Source organism: Perca fluviatilis, chromosome 12 (genome assembly GCF_010015445.1).
Source record: "Perca fluviatilis chromosome 12, GENO_Pfluv_1.0, whole genome shotgun sequence".
In the NCBI taxonomy this organism is placed as follows: Eukaryota; Metazoa; Chordata; class Actinopteri; order Perciformes; family Percidae; genus Perca; species Perca fluviatilis.
Window position 1 is genome coordinate 20,155,727 of NC_053123.1, and position 18,776 is coordinate 20,174,502.

Here is an 18,776-nt window from a genome sequence, read left to right on the forward strand (position 1 = left end):
AAAAAAAAAAAAAAAAAAAAAAACACTTAAAAAATTTTAAGAGCCACATTAACTGGAATTATGAGCCAGAGCCCGATTTAAACCTGCCAATTTTTTTATACGTGGGCCGCTATAACTGACGTTATAAAGTACTTGTACTAAATATCTGAAATAATCTGGCCGGGTTGCGCAATTATCGAAGACAGTGCTACAGATGGAGGAGACACGATTTTAGCACAGTTTACCAAACAGTTTTGTCAGTGCAGCACATATACCGAGAGCTACAGAGGCATAACTTTCTCCCCACCCAATTAGGCTAATAAAGTAATGATTAAAAAAAACACAAATTCTTGATCAAGGGTCCGGCCCGGCCCGAGGACGCTGGTGGGAAATATCGCCCCGACCCGGCCCGTGGATCAAGTTCGGGCTCGGGCAGAGAATCTAAACTCTACTTGGGAGGGAAAGGGACAAAAAGTGAACAGAACTTACGGTGTTTTGCTGCTGTTATGCTGACTCAGTGATGCATTTTACAAAGTCTACAGACTACCATGTTGTTGTTGGCATTAAGAGTAAAATACTCCAACACTTTAGAAGACCGTGTGCGAGCCTTTTTCTCAACGTGTTGTTGAACTTGCGAGGAATCCATACTTGCGCTGTTGCTGGAGGCAGCCATGTTATTTTTCGATTTCTACACGTCGACGCAAATTATTTGTGTCGACGCATTTACGTAATCGAATTACGTCGACTACGTCGAATCGTCCCAGCCCGTGCTGTTGTTTGCCCTGAGATGTTGCATGTGTGCCGGCTGGCAGCACAGAAAAAGGAAAACAGGTTTGTTGGCTTGATCACTGCACACAGAAACACACACTCCTCCAAAAAGCCTTTGGTATACAGGATGTCAGTTGGGAATCGTCCCAGATTCAGAGGACCTTGGGCGGCTTTCACCCATATGCCGTGGCGGTTGTGTGATGTGTGTCAGTGGTAAGAGAGAGTGAGACAGAAAAAGTAAAAGAGGCATACAGAAGAATTGTAACGGGCAGTGAGGAGAACCGTCTGTAAAGCTTTTTCTGCTTGGTGTGACAGAACGTTGCTGAGTAACAGACAAGAACATAACTCTGCCTGTGTCACCCCACAAAACTCTGCTATTGTTTCACAGGAGCTCACAGATGGCCTCATTCAGATGGCTGAGTGCTCTTTGTGTCTGAGAGAGAGAGAGAGAGAGTGTGTTAAAGTTGTTGGTGTTAGGCCCTTGGGAAGATATGATGCAAAGTTGTAACTGTTTAACACTGTTTTAAAAAATCAATCATGGTAAACTGATGTACAAGGAGGAGGACCAGCCATTTCAGTCATAGCCCCCCTTTCAACAAGGTGTGTGTGTGTGTGTGTGTGTGTGTGTGTGTGTGTGTGTGTTGTGTGTGTGTGTTTGTGTGTGCGTGTGTGCGCTACACCCATCTGTCCTCCTTCTCAGCCAGATTGTGGGCCTCTGTGTATGGCAGCGTTGCATTGAAGTATCGCTCTCTCTTTAAAAAAAAAGAAGCCATTTTCAGGCAGTTGCCTTCTGTCTTGTCGTTCTTCTTTCATATGTCTCTTATTTGGAACATGGCAAAGTGAGCTGCACTGGGTGTAGCCAGCGAGAGGCTAAAGTCATGAAGCTGTAGTCTGTCGGTCTGCGTCAGACCGCAGCCCAGTCCCCTGTGCTGTGGTCAGCTGTTGAGCCACATGGTCTTAAGACTTAGTCACCACCCTCCCTGATAATTATGGGTTGATTTATGAGCTAAAGAGGATGATGATGATGATGATGAAGAGCAAAAGGAGGAGAAGAATGGGGAGAATAGGATAGCTGTGCAAAGACTTGTCACTGCAAGAAAGCTTTTTTTATGGATCTGCTGCTGTCAAAGCTTCCCCCCCCCCCCTACTGTTTTACTCATGTAAAGCAGCCCACCGGTGTTGCTAATGCTGAGGCCCATGGCTTTGGCAAGATTTAAATGACACCTTTTATGCATTATTAAGGGGAATATGCCTACTTATTCGCACAGAGTTCTGTAAGGAAGCGTGGCATGGTCGTAAAAGTCACAGTTGCATGAAATTCAGAGAGGAAAAACTAGAAATGACAGCCACCACCTGTTACCTGTCTGATCAGTCAAGGAAATCTGGTGAACACAACACCTCTAACTCTGGGCCTGTTGGTCAAAAGCCTTCTTAGATGGGACTGGCTGGTTACCACGCTTCCTGGATTTCTTTTGCAGCGCCTCTGATGGACAGAAAAAAGCACATGCATACTCTGAGTAGATAGATGCATTTCATGTGCCTGACCTCAGAAGGCAGACAGCTGACTGGGCAGAAAGATGAGGGGGGGTGGGTGGGTGATGGGATTAAGGGGGTTACAGTTCATCTGGGGAAGCCATAGATTAGTTTCACCCTCAAATCTGACTAGTGAAAATTGTAATCCACACCAATATGTGCTATTTATAATTGGCAAACTATGACCTGAGACAGATGTCTGTCACATAGGTAGGTGTGTATGCATGTGTTTTATCGATATGTATTTATGTATTGTTGTGGGAGATTTGGACCTTGAGTCTGAAATAAAAGTTTGATGATATATGACTGGAAATGTGCAATATCTAATGCATCAACTTTAATGATGATTGATCCCATAGTTAAAAAAAAAAAAAGGATTGTTTAGTCTATATTATCAAAAAGCCTCATAAATAAAGCATTGTGCACTGATTATATATACAGTAATAAGCATAATAAGCATTACACTTCTCTAACATTGTTGGAGTCACAATGGACAGCTTAAAAAAAGAATCAAAATCCATGCAGCAAAACCTGGCGCCTATATTACCCAAACCACATTGCAACTCGACTACCAACATTTCAGTCAGATATTCGGGTGTGTTTGCTAGTAGCAGGTAATGTAGCGTCGCTAGCCTGAAGACTAGTTACTGACATCACTTTTTCATCTCTTCTACTTCTGGAGCCAAAAAAGTTTTTTTCCTATATGCAGTCGTACTCCACAGGATTACACATGCAAAACTGGTGGAATTCCTTATTTTAAGAAACTATGTAGAAAATAGTTGGTCATTTTAAATTACTTAATTAAATTTAAGCAAATGTATTTTTTACAATAAATAACAAGTAGTTTTTATATCTCAGGTGACCGCATGAGTTAAAAAATGATCCTGAGATGAAGATGAAATCCCAGACTATTCTTATACAGTAAGGGAGGCCCATGGGACTGGGCAGTTGGCAGGCTCAAACGGCAGCTAATGACAGGTGGTAGGAAGCACTGCTGGCAGCAGCAGCAGCAGCAACGTGTTATTTGGGCGTGGAACACGTCCAGCAGGCTAAGATTAAATTGGTCTGAGATTTTCCCCCATCTGATAAAAGAATGTCTATTATGTTTAATACTAAACAGGTGCACTGGTTGACCAAGCCCTATATGTTGGTTGGTAGTATTTGTCAGAGGAGGTGAAGGCTGTCCCCCATGTGACCTCATCTTTCTATAGAAGACTTCCGCATATTACTGTGGGCTTGCTGCCGCTGGCATGTGACTGGAGTCCTTGCAGACTTTGTTCCCCTTCCAGGGCTATTATTGGACACCATGTCAATAAGGAACATCTAAGTCAGGGTCAGTGTCTGGACTTGCAGGGACTTGCTTCTGCTACATTTGTGTGTGTGTGTGTGTGTGTGTGTGTGTGTGTGTGTGTGTGTATGTGCATGCGAACATGTATGGCTTCTTACCTATTTGTACCCTGAATAGGAATGTGAGAGCTGTATTTCATGTGAAATTGAGGTAGAGCAAACGGAGAGAAAAGGCACCTCATAGGTACAGGTACTTAAATGCAATGCATGTAATTTTGTGCATAGGAGTGGGAGCTGAAATGATTTGATTGTGTGACATGGCAAGGATGGTGATGGGAAGATAGTAAAGGTCTTTCTCAGACAGAAGTGCGAGGGAAGAGAGTAGCTCATGAAGCAGCTGGTTCTCTCCCCTCCCTGGAAGGTGTATGAGGGCAAGTGCATGAAATGTAACTGCTTTACTGCTCCCATCACTATCAAGCTTCTAACACACACACACACACACACACACACACACACACACATAAATGCACATGCGCACATGGACCCTCCCTTGCACACAAGCACCTACCAGGTTCTGCTGCCTATACTAGAGAGTGAATATTAGAGAGCTGAGTATGAGCCCAGCTGCAGAGCCATGCAAATGATTTGAACAGGACTGGTTAAGCATTCCCTTTTTAAAAAAAACACTGCTTTGATCTATCCAAGAAGCCGTGGGGGGAGTTTATGCTGAGATGAAAGATAAGGTCTGGCTGTGATGTTTGTGTGCTTGATTTCAAACATGTCATCTCTCAGATTCAACCCTAATCCAATTAGGTCAATATTTAATGGGGCATGAAGCCTCCTCTCTTACTATGCTATGATACACCACCACCTGCTATCATGCTAATCTCCTATGGATCCGTGTCAAACCAACCATTGTCAAAAACAAAGGCATTGAGAGAGTTGGAGGATGTGTTGATGAAAGACTGAGCCAAGAAGTAGAGTGTGTGTGTGAAGAAGACTAACATACAGCATTGCTGGATTGACGATGGAACATAGTGATGGAAAAGAGAGAAGAATCAATGTGAAGGGTAATAGAGGAAGGGAAGGTATGAAGGAAGGGGCGATAGAGGACTGTCAGTCTCATTTTCGTTGTATTCTCTGCTCATTTCTGTAAGTGCAGATAAGAGCTCCGAAGAGAGGGATAATGTCTAGGTAAAGCAACATCTCAGACCATACTGTGGAGGCAATTGCTTTGGCTTTGGATTACAGGTTCCCCCCTCAGGTGTGTGCGTGTATGTGTGTGTCTGTGTGATTTGAACCACTAGTCTGGTAATTTCATGCCCCTGATGTACCTCAATTCAGAGATGTAATGCACACTCACCCCTGAACCTCTCCCACCCCTCTTTCTGTGTTCTGACTTTGTCTCCATTTTCCACCTCCATTCATCCTTCTTACATTTGCCAACTGACCCTCCAGAGTAGAGGGAGTTTAGCTTAACTAAGTTTCTGTAACACAGGGCTCATAAGTAGATAAGTGTAAGAAAGTTTTGTTAAATTAAGGTTATGGCTGACGTCACAGTAAATGGGACATGGCGTTGCAGCCCGGCTACAGCTTCATGAGAGGCCAGGGATTGCCTTGTTCTTTGCATCTGTGTCTATGAACGCAGGAGGGTGGGGTGTGGCCTTGACCAACTGCCACTTTGCTCTTTTGCAAGCCATGATGTCTCTCTCTTTCTCATGGGCGGACCAAATTCTCTGGGTGGGCAAAGCAAAGAAAGGTGAGGTAACCTTGCTCCTTATGACGTCATAAAGAGAAGATTCCAGATCGGCCCATCTGAGCTTACATTTTTTCAAAGGCAGTGCAGGATACCCAGGGCTCAGTTACACCTATTGCCATTTCTAGCCACTAGGGGAACATAGGCAGGCTGGGGGAACTCATATTAATGTTAAAAAAACTCATAAAGTGAAATTTTCATGCCATGGGACCTTTAACGCAGAAGGAGCATGCATTCAAATCAAAACTTCATGTGACATTACACAATGTCAGAATACATCAGTGAAGAGTGGAAGTAAACTTATGATTCACTACACATGGAAATAAGGCTGAGAAGCAAAAATGTGTTATTGCATTGGTGGTTGGGTAAAACCCCCATTAATTATGTGAATAGTAACGGAGAGATTAAGAATGACGAGCGAGGGATCAATGCAGACAGATGGAGAGATTTTCCAGTAGGAAAGCACAGGAAGCTAATTAAAAACCAGATGATACTGGGTTGTGTGAAGAGATGTGACAGAGAGGTGATCCCTATCTTTTCCAGAAATGCCCCTCTCTCTCTTTAGGCTTCTTCATTTACTTACACTTACACTGCTTCTGTGTCCTTTGTCCCACTCCAGACCATATTCTCCTCACTCAGTGTCTGACAAGTAGATGTTTTGATATTTTTTTTTACCCTTATGTGTCTTCCTTTTCCCATATTTGTTCTTCCCCTCTTCGTCCAGGTGATTGAATGCCTTTCGGCAGGCTCTCTCAGTCCTGCAGGTGAAGATGAAGGGAGGTACAGAAGAGAGATTTAAAATATGAAAACAGCAGGGTGGCGATTGGTAGGAGTGCTGGGTGAAATGGTTTAAGTGAGGCAGGGATGAACATCTAAAGCCTGTGGAGGTTGGGAAGAGAGGGCTTGCTGGGAAAATAAATGTGGACTGGAGAAGTGGGCGGCTAATAATTGAATAAAGGAGGCAGCCTCAGGTGGAGGTGTGTGTAAGTGTGGGTCTTTGTTTGATTTGTCTCTCAGTGACCAGATTTTCCTCCCCCTTTTTTTCCAAGGTCAACATGGGGATTATTAGCAGAGAAGCACCGTAGTAATTATAATGGTGGTCATTAACTATTCATCACCTCACACTACACTGCTGGGCTGTGTAGTGTTTTGTTTGTGCGTATGTGCGTTTGAGTGTGTTAGGGAGTTACAGACATACACATCTGTGCATCAGCATTTAGACTCCGCAATATGTTGTTTTTCTGTGTGCAAATGAGACAGCTGGCTCATGTCTAAACAAAAGAGTTCCAGGCACACCTATCCAGGCTCTGTTGTGTCTCCCTTCCAGTTCTCTTTGTCTGCCAGTTCTGTCTTTATGGGCAGCCTTGACAAAAGTATCCCTGTTTGACCACAAACTCTTCAGGGCGTGTTCGCTACATGAGGTGAATCCAGGCACCTCCCCTTTTTGTGTTTTGTACCCTCCTACTCGCTTTTTTACACCAGCGATGCGATAGTAGAGAATAGGGGGGTGGGTGCGTGTGAGGATGGGGGTGTAACTGTACCCCCTCAGATGGAGTCAGTGGGCTGGGTTTACTGGGGTCTGGAGAGGGGGAGGGACGTAGAAAGAGGGAGAGAGAGAGAGAGAGAGAGAGAGAGAGAGGGAGAGAGAGAGAGACAGATGTAAAAGAATGAACAGCTCCAAGCGGCAGAGTTGCCATGACTACGGGGGAAACGGATGAATGAATGACATCACAGTGGCAGGGAGGTGAGCGAGTGTGAAATTGATTTGGTGGCGGAGCACGGGGAGGCGGCTCGCGTTGGGTTTTCGTCGGGTAGACACATTTCTCTCTCCTCCGTACCCTGGTGTCTCCTGTGGACGGGCTCTCACTGGTAAGTCTCCGCTTTTTGTCTCATCAGAGCGAAGGCTGATTTTGAGGATGATCGCAAGTGTGATTTTCACTCTGATAACTGTTTTAGGGTCTTCACAACATGTGAGATGGACATAGATAGAGAGGACGTGTGTGTGTGTGTGTGTGTGTGTGTGTGTGTGTGTGTGTGTGTGTGTGTGTGTGTGTGTGTGTGTGTGTGTGTGTGTGTGTGTGTGTGTGTGTGTGTGTGTGTGTTAATGTGCATTGGAGTCATGTGGTGTTCCCGGCGTGCCAGTGGGAATGAAAGGAAAGGCAGATGTGCCATGCAGTTGTCGCGGGTCTAAATATACCGTGAGATGCTTAGTGTGGAAGAATGTGTGTGTTTCTGGCTGGGAATGAACAGCTGATTGTGCAAGAATGATTTCAGTGTGCTATGAGATATCCTCGCTTTAACGTGGATTAGTGTCTGCGTATAGGTTGTCACACTTTAGGGCTGTTGTGATTGTGTGTACGCGTGTTAGAGAGAGGCGCACTATCTTATGTTGACGTTGTGGTCAAGCAACTTGGTGTGCTGATGCCCCTCTCCACAGGGGGATCAAAGCACATGTCCAGATAATTGAGCAGCACCCTTGGCGTGCTAAAGAACACTTCAGCAGAGAACCTGGCTCCTCTGAATACTTAAAGGTTGGTCTAACTTTGCAGGGTGCCACCCTGCTGCGAGTTCATGGGCAAAGCCCGTGCCATTCATCTGGCTGTGTGCTTAATTACGAAGGTGACCTGCTTTGACCCGCGAGCTGAAAAGCCAGAGTTGAAGAGTAGGGGCTAGAGGTCACAGCTAAGCCAATCAGAATCCTTAGCTCAGTGTCTCTTCTCTTTGGCCAGCATCCAGAATGGTGGAACAGATTACATTTGGGATCAAAGGATAAAAACATTTAGGCTAGATTGGGAAGGCATAATCCATTACTATCAACTGGTCTGCAGATCTGTTGGAATCAGAAACCGGTTTATTGCCAAGTAGGTTTTCAGATACATGGAATTTGCTTGTAGCGTTTTGGTGCAAGAAACATAAATATAGAATAGAAAAAAGACAACAAAAATAGTAAAAGATACTGTTTAAAAAATATGTTCAATGTAAATGTTTAAAATGAAAGCACTGCAGGAATGTGCAAATATTCTCACCCCGTCTCACAGTGTGGAGGTGATGTTGGGTTGGTGGTTGGTTTCACATTTTCAGTCACTACCATCAAGGGCACACTGTTGTTGAGCAGAGCATTCAAGCTCTAAGGACACACACTGCAGGCAATCTAGTATTATGGCCTTCTGTGTCAGGTATGTGTGAACAGGGCTGTTTCAAGTTGAGAATATCTAAAGATATACATTTACATTTAAATTTGCATCATTAAGCTGCCGTTTCAAACTAGACTATCCTGTTCTATTCAGAAAATCACAGCAACCAAGTACAAAGAAGGCCATGGCACTGCATGTAACACATTTACCTGTATGCTTATGGCTGATAAATGTTGGCTTTAAGGCAAAAAGTTTTAAACACCGCAGGATAAATGTTAATGTTGCTATGTGAAAGAGGAAAAGTCAACTTAATGTGCTTCAAACTTTAGTTCTCATGTCCACATTGTGGAAGTTAAGTGAAAACTGAGGAAAAATGTCCCTGGCAGGTGTTGGAAACTGCATTGTAGGTATGGTCACTGTTTTTGTGTGTGTGCATAGTTCTTGTTTACATTCACATCAGGCAAACTGTTTGGCTTGTTGTTAAGTTAGGAGAAATCAGGGTGGACATTAAAAGGTTCCAGTACAAAGTAAAGCAGTGCTGGCATGTCTTTTAAGTCAGTATAAAAAGCTTTCTGAGCGAATGGCTGTGAGTCTGCCAGATTTTTGGATGGCATGGTTGGGGGCACAAGTGGGTCAGTAGCGTAGAGCCCTTTGTGCCCCTCTTGTTCGCTGTTCATGACAAGGAGGAAGCGTTTCAACTAGGTTGCTTAGCGACATGATGATTTGTGTTTACACCATGAAGTCAGCGTATGTGCATGTGTGTTTTTGTGAACGTTTGTCAGTGTGTTTGCAGTCAGCCCTTCCTCTTTGTGGTGTCAGCTGGTTGGCAACGCTGTGGTCTGATATGGTGACTGGAGCTGTACACAAACACTCTGACATTGGCATGTACTGGAGGTCTACCCTTTGAGTTACACAGAGATGTATTATATCTTAAAACTGTTTCATCATTAACCTTCATTTTACTGTTTGTACTTGTTGAAAGGAAATGTTCAAACAAAGGGAAGGAAGTGAAACAGCGAGACTATCCAGTCAATTGAGCAAAACACCCCCAATATCGTATACTGTATGCCTCCTTTACAACATCACGGACGAGGGGAGATTCATCTTGGAGGTGGAAAAACCTAATAGACACCACTGATCTGTCTATTAGACAACGCCAGAAAAGAGAAGGCATGGGGTTTAATTACAGGAGCGCTTGGAGTGGAAGGTAGATACTAGCTTGATAAACACAGGATTTTTCTGTAAAGTACTTGTAGAAATAATAAAATCTGTGACTTGGGCAGCAAGACGCTCCTGGTGTGTTATGGCGCGTGGCGGAGGACGGAACATAACCGGAACGCAGCACAGACGCGCCCAGTGGAGAATCTGAGTTAGACTTGTAATCTCTATTGCTCACCACTGGAAAACCTCCATAGTGTGAATGCAAGCATGCAGTTGTTAGAATAGAATAGAATATAGATTAGAATTTGGGATGGGAATTGTAATGTAATCTTTTTTTTGTTACTGTTGAGTTGTGAGAGATTGAGAGAGACAAAACTTACCTCCCCTTGTTTCAATGCAGTTCTGTACTAAAGCAGAAAAATATCTTAAAAACACCGAGCAGATTTCCACTTCTTCAGAGATGTTTTTTCAGTCTCCCCATTCCCCCTCCTCTGCACAGCTGCTTTCTAAAATCAGTTAAGAAATCACAGAGTCATGGAACATTAGATTATGAAGAATAATAAATGATTTTATCGGCTTGATGCTGCTCTTCTCGGTTGTTCAGATGCGAAAATGTTAAAAGGAATGCATTAAAGGGAGTTTGCAAAAGTTAGTTTCTGAGACTGTTGGGGCAGGACATTCCAATTTCTCTCACTGTCACTCTTTGCTTTTAACGATGTGTCTCCACTCTTTCTGTGTACTTTACTGTTTGTGGTTTATCAAGACTTTGTTTCTTTTCCAGTAGGCTGCAGAATGGCTTGAATGACTATTAAAGCCAGATGGGAGAACTTGCAAATCGTGGGGATTACAGTGAGATAGGAAGCTCTTTGTTTTGCACGTTGGTTTTTGTCAGAACTTCAGCAAGTCTAGCTACAAACTAGACCATTTTGCCAGAGGAAACATACCAATCTTGTTTAATCCCACTTCTACATCCATAGCCAATAATCGTTAAATATCTGCATACATTTGAACATTTCATTTCATGTAGAATGTCCTGTGTATTTCAAAGAAGTCACAATTAGCTTATGACAAGATAGTGCTAAAGAGTTGTCTTTGTATTATTACATTAGTAATTATGTAGTCTTTCTCTTCCTACTCTCTCCTTACTTTCTACCGTTTTGCATCACTTTATATTGTTCCTTCGACAAGTACAGTATCTCAGCTTTGCCAAGAAAAGAACAGCTGGTTGTGTATAATTGAAAATGTTTAGGGGTGTGTGTGTGTGTGTGTGTGTGTGTGTGAACACTTGCTCACATACGCAGCAGGTTTCTTAGGGAACATTGCTACTTGAATTTGAGCAGCTGTGAGCGTAGCATGATAACATAAGCAGAGCGCTGATGTGGGTTAGGCGTTAGACCCAACTGTGCATGCGTCTGTTAGCTCACTGTGAGTCACTAATACAGTGTGTGTCAGGCAGTGGTCATGGTTTTCACCTCTGTGCCAAGTGCTGCTTTATTGGGGAGCTTCTCACATGCAGGACTGTGTTGCTCTTTTGTTTGTCTGCTTATTGATTGTCTCTCGCTGAAGCTTGCAGCCATCCTTTATGTTTCCATGTTGTCCATTGTTCCAGCTGCTTGGAGCTGGGAGCTAGGGGAGAGGGTAGTAAAGGAGAGACAAAGGCAGAAAGGTTGAGGGATTTTGGGGTTGACGGGTGGAGGGGAGGTGATTTAGAGGGAGAAACATAATTATAATCAGAAAGTGTGAGGGGAGAGAAACTGGCTCATGAGTTATTAATTGTTAAAGTTCTCCTCTGTGTCTCTATGCCTTGGTCCTATTAGGGGTGGGAATCACCAGAGGCCTCACGATACGATATCATCACGATACCTATGTCACAATACGATATTATTGCGATTTTAAACATATTGCAATATTCTGCGATATTTTGCAATGTATTACCTTTTTTCCAACTTCACATTTTTCCCAATTTCAAATGATGTCCCCAAAGGAAAATTTTGTCAACATCTGTTATATCTAAAAATATACATTTCTCTGTCTGCTCATCTCACTTCAATTGTATTGCTGCAAAATGGGATTGTCAAGCAGACAGACTGACCGACACATATATCATAAAAGATCGATACTTGGCATCTGTGTATCGATACAGTATTGCCACGAAAAATATTGCGATACTATGCTGTATCGATATTTTCCCCCACCCTTAGTTCCTATACTAATTTACTTCATTTGTCTATCATTGTTCTGACTCTGACAGATTTTTCACTTTACTCCCCCTCGCTCACAATTCCATCATGTCCTTTTCTTTCTCCCTGCAGCTAGCAGTGATAATGAGCTGAATTAGTCCGCCACTGTTCCATTTGTAGCAATCTACCGACTGGAAGATACTACAGATAGTACTCTTCTTCCTTGCAGCTCTTGACTCTTGAACTGTAAAATAATAGAAATTCATGTTTACCTTGGACGCTGCATGGTCCAGCCTATGCCACAATGTAGGAATAATTAAAAGTTATAACAACAGTAAAAGTCTGCCACTTGATCTCTCTGTTAGGATGAACTCCCCTCTTCAAAGCTAGCAGTATGAATTATAATGAACTACTCTTTTCTTTTTTTTTAAGTCTCTGTTTCTTTGCTATAGGGAATCTTTATCAACCATTTAGTTTAAATTCATCCTTTTGGTCTTGATTGTCAGTTTTTATGACAATCTTCAAAGGTGAGAGAATTACAATTAAAGATTACGGAGCTTTTCATCACATTTTAGTGTGTATTAAGATGACTGATCTGCCTGACAGGAAGCGTTTGTTGTCGCTCTAAGTGCACACATGTATGACACCACTGTAGCTGAATGACAGACCGATGGGCTTGGCACACGTGATGGGAAGGCTTTTTCAAAGCAGATTGCCTATCTTGTCACACCTGGTGGATGACTGTGTCCCTGGACACAAACATGTCTTGGTTCAGAAGGAAGCAATATTATAAAGATGTTATTTACAATGGTCCTTACTCACAAGCAGGAGGAACAAGTCTGTGACTGTTAGGGCATTCATCTTTTCTCAGTAGTGCCAATATTAAACATAGTTTTAGTGTTACAGTTTTTCGAACCAATACCATAACTAAACTTTTTCAATACCATATTTCAGCCAAATTGTTTTTTAATTTAAGAAAAGCCAAAACTAATGGAATGTTAAATACAGTCTCAACACGAGGTGCCATACAAAGATTTTGCCAATACAGAATCCAGAATCCACTTTCCGTTTGAAACAAATGGATCAAAGGGGACATCACCTGCCGTGTGTCAGGCCCATAAAGCAGATATGTGGCTTTTTTTATTCTTTTTTTACAAGGATGCCATTCTTACCTTTATTTATCCACCATTTAGATTTACCACTAATGCATTTAATTTGTTTTCCGCTAATGGCACTGACCCAACACTGTGACGGACTGAGCTGTAGCTGGAGAGTAAAAATGACTCCAGACGGATGAATGTTGCTTTATTTCCTTTCTGGATGTATAAGTAGGCAGTTGTATGTTATCCATAAGAACTTTATAAACTAATATTGTGTCAAGGCTCGTTGCTATAAGTTGTGAGTCTGTCTGCCTCCGAATGGTCATAAACTTCGATATGGACTTGCACAAGGTACATAAACCTCTTTTTAAATCAGTGGAGGTTCTCTGTGTTCTGCAGCATTAGACAGGAGAGCATTTAAATCCTCCCCTTGCAGGCAACGATCCACCTTGCAGTTGACCGATATAGCTGCTGCTAGGCTATTAACTAGTATTATGAATATTAAATAGTAATCCCTGCTGTTTAGTTTAAACCTGGACTGAGCTGCTGTTTTGGAGAAAAATGGTGGGATTACAATATAATCCATCTTTAAGGGTGAAACCCAGATTATAAATAGATTTCACACATGCACACAAAAGTCTGTGCACTTAAAGATAACTAAATTTGTAATTTTATTTTAAGTAATTCAGCAATTTTTGATTAACTAGTGCAATGCCCGTTCCAAACATGCCTGTTTGGAACGAACGATTGCTGATTGCTTGGCCTGTGGTGTTGCTGTTTGTAGCTTTCTCCAGAACCATTGTATCCCAAAATTACTTACTACTTACAGTGTATATATGAAAGAGTTTTTGTTTTAACTAGAGCTGGGCGATATGGAAAATATCAAATATCACAATATTTTTGACCAAATACATCAATGTCGATATTGCGGCAATTTTGTAGGGTTGACTAATATTAATATTAATGAGAGTTTTGATAAATAATCAACAATAATGTGGATAATATGACAAATAATAAAACAGCTAGTACTGTTATGCAGCCTAAGATAACACAATATTACGATATCCAAAATTTAGGACAATATCTAGCCTCATATATAAATGTCGATATAATATAGATATATTGCCCAGCCCTAGTTTTAACTACATTTTAGTGTTGTCTTTTTCATCAACTATATTGCATGTTGATATTGCCACAGTTAGCATTTAATAATTATTAGTAATAATAATTTATGTATTATTATTAATATTAATATCTGAAAATACTCTGCTCAGTTTAAAAAAATAATTGGGTCTGAGGCGACTCACAACATTAAGTTTGATACCATATGTAACAGTGGTGTAATGAGTCAGTGCAATGCCTGAGACTTTGCCTTACAGTTCCATTTCCAATTAGTTGAAACCTAATAAATATAGAAAATCTCACGTAAAGAAATAAACTCTGGACCATTTCAGAGTGTTTCGTTAGTAGCATAATTAACAAAACAACCATGCAATTAGCAATGTAAAAATAAAACCCAATGAAGTGACAAAAACACAAGCTGTTACCACAGCTTAACAACCACAGCACTGTCTATTATAGCAGATTGTGTACAATACACATAGTAAATCATAAAATGAACTGTGTAATTAAAGGAGAATCATGCGGGGAACAACATGATGCTATATACGGTTGTGTTGTGCCCCTATTATCAATGTAATAAATGTAAATACTGCTGGAAAATACCCGCAGGGCAATCAAATTACTTGACCATGCAGATACTGTATAGAGGAGAGGGGTTTAGGTAGAGACTAAAGGAGGCAAAGTAGATAACGTAATCTAAATAGAAATGCACTGGATTAACCTGAATGGTGGTGTGTGTGTGTGAGAGAGAGAGAAAGAGAGAGATTCTCATTAACAAGAGACTGTAATCACAGTCTTGTGGTCCATTGGGACTTGAGGGATTCTTGTTTCTTGTAAATGCACTGTGCTTGCTAGCTCAAAAAAATTGTGTGTGGATGTGTGAGGTGCACATGTGCCAGATAGTACACAAGGTATTTATTTGCATGGCAACATCGAGCAATCCATAATACATGCAAATAGTATTCAAAATTTTTAATTTTTCTGGTAAAATAAATAAATATTTATTTGTGTAAATATATCACATTTGATGAATAATTAATCCTAAGAGATCTCTTTTCATATATAATGCATCACCCCCAAACTTTCCATGTGCCTTTGGCTTTGCCGTAATTGGGAATATTTCCTGCATCAGACATCCCTCATTATTAGCGTCACTGAAAGTATGCACACACTCTAGGGTGGTAGCCATTAAAATCATAGTGGTGACACAGTCGAAGTATTGATTGTCACCTGATGGTGATCATGGCAGAATGACAGTTGTGTCAAAGAGAATGTAATGTCATCTTCTGTGGGACAAAAGCTTTTACGAGTTTGTGATTGCTTTATAGAGGCAGGGAGGCACAATCCTCACACATTTGCTACAGTACGACCATTGACATCATTAATTCTGATACTAAACAAACATGCACAGATGTACATTGTTGCACACATTTATATGTTGAAATTAATGTATTTAACAAAAAGTTTGACCATTAATTGCTGCATTTTGAAATATCTGTCATACATATAATGAATCCCTTCTCTCTATTATCAATCTCTATTGTCTTCACTCTATATGCACTCTCTGTGTACCTCCCTGCTTAGGTGCTTGACCTAATTGTAGCAAATTATGAGAACGAGACTCCAACCTATTATCCCGTTGCTGTTACACCAGAGATGATCTCTATAAACAGCTATCTGCATATAAATGCAGAATCTGTAGGCAACAGGGCAAGATTTTGGTATCGGAAGTGTTCTGGTTTCGATTTGTACTACGTTTGTAGTCTGAGTAGTAATATAATATATATCCTTTTTTGCCAAGTACATTTTTACGTAAATGAGTAATGTATCCTCTGCATTTAAACCATCCTAAATATTTACGATCAGTGGGCAGCCATAGTCCGGGGACCAACTCCAGTTGTAATCCCAGAACCTTCATAAAAGGCAATGGCAGGATTTACCTAACATGTATGTCTTTTAAGGGTGGGGGAAAATCGATACAGCATAGTATCGCAATATTTTTCGTGGCAATACTGTATCGATACACAGATGCCAAGTATCGATCTTTTATGGTATATGTGTTGGTCAGTCTGTCTGCTTGACAATCCCATTTTGCAGCAATAAAATTGAAGTGAGATGAGCAGACAGAGAAATGTATATTTTTAGATAAAACAGATGTCCTTTGGGGACATCATTGGGAAAAATTTGAAGTTGGAAAAAAGTTAATACATTGCAATATATCGCAGAATATTGCAATATGTTTAAAATCGCAATAATATCGTATCGTGACAGAGGTATCGTGATGATATCGTATCGTGAGGCCTCTGTTGATTCCCACCCCTAATGTCTTTAAGGTGAAAGGAAACCGGAGCACCCAGACAAAACCTAGGCCAACGTTGGGAGAACATGAAACCCCAGTACTCAGCAGTGCCAGTACTTGCTGTGAGGCAGCAGTGCTAACCACTAAGCCAATATTATTAACAAATTACGTTTGAGCAGGCTTTGGTTGTATGCAGGTAAACAGTCCGTGTAGACAGCAAAAGATGAGGACCAAATTGGTCGAAATGGAATCTTGAAACCCATGGGCTATCGTCTGACAACGATTTAGCTTTTTATTAGCTTTAAAAGAATGCATCTGCATTCATATGCAGATATCTTAACTTAGGGTAAACTTCACAATCATGGTCGTTAATAGCATTGCTAATCAGACTGTAAACAATGACCGGTGCATGGAAGAGGAAGTCTTGGCCTGGATATCTGTTATCTGTTATCTCTGGCTACACCGGAACCAAGGTTATTTTAGTTTTGCATTTTTCATTAGTTTTTATTTTGATTTGGTTTTGACTTTTTGTTTTCAAATTCAGTTAAATTTTAATTAGTTTTTAAAGCGTGTTTGCTAGTTTATTTTTTATTTTTTTTAAATGCTAGTTTTAGTTTATATTAGTTTTAGTGTTAGTTTGTCTTTTTTGTAATATTGGTTATTTGTCAGAGGCAAAATTCAAAATGGTCAGTAATAAGTGTTATAATAACTCAACAAAAATATCATACAATTTTAGAAATATGTAGGCTATTCAAAATGTATTCAACAATAACACCCGTAAGTTACATAAAATGTACATATGATGAGCACACATCTGTAAACAGTCTACACAAGACGCCGCAGTGAGTCCAAAATGTGTAAGTGACGTGTACCAGGAAAAAACCTAAATAGCCAATAGACTAAAGAAGACATACATGAACAGGTATTTTGAACTTTGGTTCGAGTAAAGTGGCGAACGTTTTGAAGTCAGTCGACTCACACAGTAGGATTTTTCTCTTTAATAAATTGTCCATATATTTTACCACCTTCCACTGCAAGGCACTTGCTTTTATCTGACACAGTCATAATCAAATAGGACTCTGCTGCTTTCTTCCGACTTTCGGTACCGCCATGATGCCAGGCGAGTGGCATGGACATGTTGTGTTCATTTTGACATGGAATGTCGGAATTTCTAGGTTCCCAGTCAGAAACTATATATGTCTATGGCATAGACTGTATAAAACAGGTCTATGGTCGGAAATGTCAACTCTGAAAGATATAACGTTATTTGCTCTATGAAAGACATTGACAAAGACATAAACTAAGGACTTTTACTTGATTATTTTATTTTATTTTAGTTAGTTTTGCAAACAGACATTACAGTTTTCGTTAGTTATCGTTTTTTTGTAATTACTCATTTTTATTTTTATTTCAGTTAACAACAATGTTTTTTCTCACTTAGTTTTCATTATTTTGTCCGTTTTCGTTAACAATCATAACCTTAACCGGTACCCAAGAAATATTGGCTGTTTCCCTCAAAGATATCGTCATCAGACCGTTAGCAGTTGGGTTTCGAGATTGTCTCACATTGAGACCTTGTGTGAGACCTTGTACTGTTCCCAATGCACCAGCACATCACCACTCTTCTGATAAAGCATGTTACATGTCTATCGCTGTGCACGCATGCACGCACACACACACACAAACTGGAATCTAATTTTACTCAGGTAGATGTTTGAGTAGTTGTTCCGGCAATGTTTTGCAGAAGATGCCGCGAGTTGCTTCTGTGACCTGATTTCCTGTGACAGAAATTACTCGAGCATTCAGTCTGATACACACACACGCACACACGCACACACGCACACACACACACACACACACACACACACACACACACACACACACACACACACACACACACACACACACATTAATCTCCCAGTCTCTGCCTTTCTCTCGTTCCCTTTTAAGCTGATTCTGCTGCTCCTCTCCTAATCACAAACCTCACCTGCTTTTCATGCCCTTTTATCCCATCGCCCATGTCCCATGTTTGACAGCAATGAGAGATAACACAAAATCAGGACTCAGAAAATGCGGTATGCTACCTAACCTGCAGATGTGTGAGCACCGTGGCACAGATTTAAAAAATGTATGTCACAATCCTGCTTTAGTCACACACTTCCCACCTCATTAAAGTCTTTCTTATGTCACTTTATCTTTTTTTCTCTCTCTAGTCTGCTGTTCTTCCCCGATTTTCACCCGTCTTTCTTTCTCTCTCGTTTATCCTCACCTTCTCACCCTACTTGTGCAAATCTTCTTTTTAATGCAAAGGATTGGTATTCATATATGCAAATCAGCCTTAAAGCACAGAGTCAGAGAGGGTCTGCCCTAGTGACACTGCAAGCACATACAAACGCATGATAGAGTGCGTGTTAATGTACTGGTCTCAAGCCCTACAATTCTAGTAAACTGTACTTA

The 18,776-nt window shown here is 41.0% G+C and overlaps 1 protein-coding gene across 3 annotated transcripts in view; it reads left to right on the forward strand.

Annotated features, from left to right (window-relative positions):
- myo16 (myosin XVI) overlaps positions 1 to 18,776 on the forward strand; it is a 111,736-nt gene that overhangs the window by 1,872 nt on the left and 91,088 nt on the right. The window contains exon 1 of one of the 3 annotated variants that reach the window (XM_039817788.1): positions 6,980 to 7,192. The exons of the other annotated variants lie outside the window; for them this stretch is intronic. The gene's annotated coding sequence lies outside the window, so the exon portion shown is untranslated. Of the gene's footprint in view, positions 1 to 6,979; positions 7,193 to 18,776 lie in introns of those variants that run through there. 3 annotated transcript variants of the gene reach the window in all.